General features: G+C 40.2%; 1 pseudogene; it reads right to left on the bottom strand.

The window, feature by feature from the left end:
- Positions 1 to 903: 903 nt before the first annotated feature.
- LOC123935598 lies at positions 904 to 2,346 on the bottom strand (annotated as a pseudogene).
- Positions 2,347 to 3,413: the final 1,067 nt, after the last annotated feature.

Genomic DNA, 3,413 nt, shown 5'->3' with positions numbered 1-3,413 from the left:
CGGGAAAAAAGAGAGAGTCAAACCAAGAAAGAGTCTCTTAAATATAGATAGCAAACAGATGGTTACAGGAGATGAGGTGGGTGGAGGAATGCTTTAAATACGTGATAGGTATTGGATTGAACTTCTTGTGATGAACACCAGATGTTGTATGTAAGTGTTGAATTGTACTAATTGTACACCGGAGACTAATATTACATTGTATATTAAATCATAACTAAAGAAGAAATGAAAATGAAAAATAAAAGCACTCATTCTTTATTTCTCTTATACCTTAATGTTTTTTTTTTAATTTTTTTTTTTAATATTTTTTATTTATTTGACAGAGAGAAATCACAACTAGGCAGAGAGGCAGACAGAGAGAGAGAGGAGGAGGCTCTCAGCGGAGCAGAGAGCCCGATGTGGGGCTCGATCCCAGGACCCTGGGATCATGACCTGAGCCGAAGGCAGAGGCTTTAACCCACTGAGCCACCCAGGCGCCCCTACCTTAATGTTTTTGCCATAAATTACATGTTTCAAGTAAAACAATTTTACTTAAAAGAGGAAAAAAAAAACTTTTATTGTGTAATTTTGATTCTTAAAAAATCTCATCAATTTCACATAATTTGTTTTATATTTGTGTTTATCTGTTCATTTTTAAATTTTAATTATTTATTTCATTCTTCTTAATAGAAATGATTTTTTTAATGGGAACCCAAGGTATGGTTACAATTACATAGTCTGACACACACACAAAAAAAGCCATAGGTGAGCAGGAGTGGGAAGGTTACAAAATGAAGGTAACACTGGGTACAAGAAGAAAAAAATGCAGAATTTCAGGAGCCAAGCTAATACTGCCTCTCATGATCCTGTCTTTTCTCACTTGAGTCCATCTTGCCAGAGATAAAGCCACATCTCCCCACTATCCTAGCCCCCTTGGAAGCCCCCATAATCCCCACCTTGACCATGGTAGCCACCCCAAGCATAGCCTCCATGATGATCATGTCCATAATTACCTCCATTATGAGAACCTCCTAATCCCCTTCCTGAGCCATCTGATTTAGAGGTCTTACACCAGTTGCATTCATTCCTCCAAGAGAGGTTCTTGTTCTCACATATAGGATTAGGACACTTGAGGTCATCAGGTCACTGATGTCTGACATTACCACCACCTCCACTAAGGAATCCTCTGTAGCCCCCACCACCTGCTACCACCTCCATTGCTTCCATGGCCCAGGGGTCCTCACCGTCAGCCTCTACAACCATTGTCACTGACCCGATCGAAGTCTGTTCACTGAGTAACAAATGAGGCCTTGATAGGATTCCCAGAGAATTATTTACCATCAAACCTGTCAATAGCTGCTTTAGCAAAAAGTGGGTCATCAAATGATACTGTTGCCTCTCCCTTCAGCTTGCCTATTTCCCTGTCTGTGCACAGATTAATCATGAGCTATCTTGTTTTCTTATTTGTCTTAATAATACCAATCAGCTACAGATTCAATTTTAACATTTTTGTCCAAGCCTTGTATGAAGATGGAATTGTTTAAATTATTCTGCTTAAAGTCATGATGTGATCCTTGGTCCTAAGGGCCACAAAATTTACTGAAACCAGCATGGTCACTTCTGTCCATGCTGCCTCTGCCTTCACAGCTTTCTTCACAGCCACCTCCATGACCATTGGGTTCATAACCACCACTGCTGCAGTTGCCACTGTCCCATCCACAACCCCCCACTCTCCTGCTGGCCTCCCCTGTTGCCACTTCCACCATCACTCTTGTCCTGATTGTCATAACCACTGCTGCCACTGCTCACGGAGGACTGATCTTGGCCACAGTGACCTCCATCATCCCTTCCATCACCACCTCCACTGCTACTGTTGCATTGGTTCTGTTGCCTGTAGGCTTGAAGGAAATTATAGGAGCTTTGCTGCTGTCCATAGTATTATTGCTGTCCACTGTAGCCAGTCTATTGAACACAGCCCACTCTGGGTCTGTCCATAGTTATTTCTCTGAGAACCACTACTATATCCTATATCTTCTGAGGTGCTGCTAGTGGCTGTATGTTGGCCATAGCCAACATAAGAGGACTGTTGCCCATAAAATGACTGAGAACACTGACTACTTCCATAGCCACCAGTTGAACCACATCCCTGGGGAGCTGACTGAGGGCCATAGCCTATGTTCTGTGTCTGCCCATAAGAAGAACCATAGCTTCTCTAGCCATAGCCTGAAGTGCCTGCTGACTGGCTATAATCACTATAACTCTATTGTTCATAGGGCTGATTTCTTTGCTGGGAATAGCTCTGCCCAGGCTGGGTGGGGTAGGCCCAATGGTTTGGGTTGTTTGTTGGGTATTGTTATTTGAGGTCATGTCCACCCACATACAAATGGACTGACAAGGAACAAGATTCCAACACCATAGAGCAAGGAGCCTGTGTTTTTTTTTTCTGTTTTTTGTTTGTTTGTTGTTGTTTTGTTTGTTTTTATTAACTTCAATTAAAATAACATTTTCAGCCAGGGGTAAAAAATTGAAATGGTTGCTTGGCTAACTTTATTGATTATATTTTTAAATTGATGGGTTCTTTTCCTTTATAGATAGGCACAAAAATATTTCTTAAGGTTATTATATCTTCTAGTCATATATTCACTTATTCATTTCTGCACAATGCAAGCCATTAAGAATTCCTTCCTTGTAGGGGCACCTAGGTGGTTCAGTGGGTTAAAGCCTCTGCCTTCAGCTCAGGTCATGATCCCAGGGTCCTGGAATCAAGCCCAGCACCGGGCTCTCTGCTCAGCGGGGAGCCTGCTTCCTCCTCTCTCTGCCTGCCTCTCGGCCTATTTGTGATCTGTCTGTCAAATAAATAAATAAAATCTTTTAAAAAATAAGAATTCCTTCCTTGTAATACCTTTCTATAAGGTCATAAAATTTCTCTTTTTTACCTTGGAGAAAAAGCCATGTTTTCTGGCACTTTACCAATCAGAATTTATCTCCCAATATATCTAAGCATTTTTATTGGTATCTTGCCATCTTACAAACCTCTAATTTAGTACACTTTACTGTGGAAGTTACTGGCAACAGAGATTGCTAGATGATTCTGATTTAGCTCTCTTGCTGTTGAATGGGGAGGGATCAACATTTCTGCTCTTTATGGTATCCAATGTTTTTTTTTTTTTTCATTTTGCGTTTATGGAAAGAGAAGACCATAATGTCAATAACATTTAGTTTATCCCAAAACTACACTAAAACCAATACCCTCATTCAATCAACATTCTCAGTGCAGGATTTATATAGTACTCAGGTGTTTTAGTATTATAGGTAAACTGTTGAAGTCTAAAAATTATAATATGTTTGTAGCCAAATATTACCTAGCTTTATGATCTTGGACAAATTAATCTCTCCAAACTTTCATCTATAAAACATGGATAGCAGCATGTTTC

The sequence above is a fragment of the Meles meles genome, chromosome X, assembly GCF_922984935.1.
Source record: "Meles meles chromosome X, mMelMel3.1 paternal haplotype, whole genome shotgun sequence".
In the NCBI taxonomy this organism is placed as follows: domain Eukaryota; kingdom Metazoa; phylum Chordata; class Mammalia; order Carnivora; family Mustelidae; genus Meles; species Meles meles.
The sequence above is the reverse complement of the archived record's forward strand: the minus strand, read 5'-3'. Positions and strand labels throughout refer to the sequence as shown.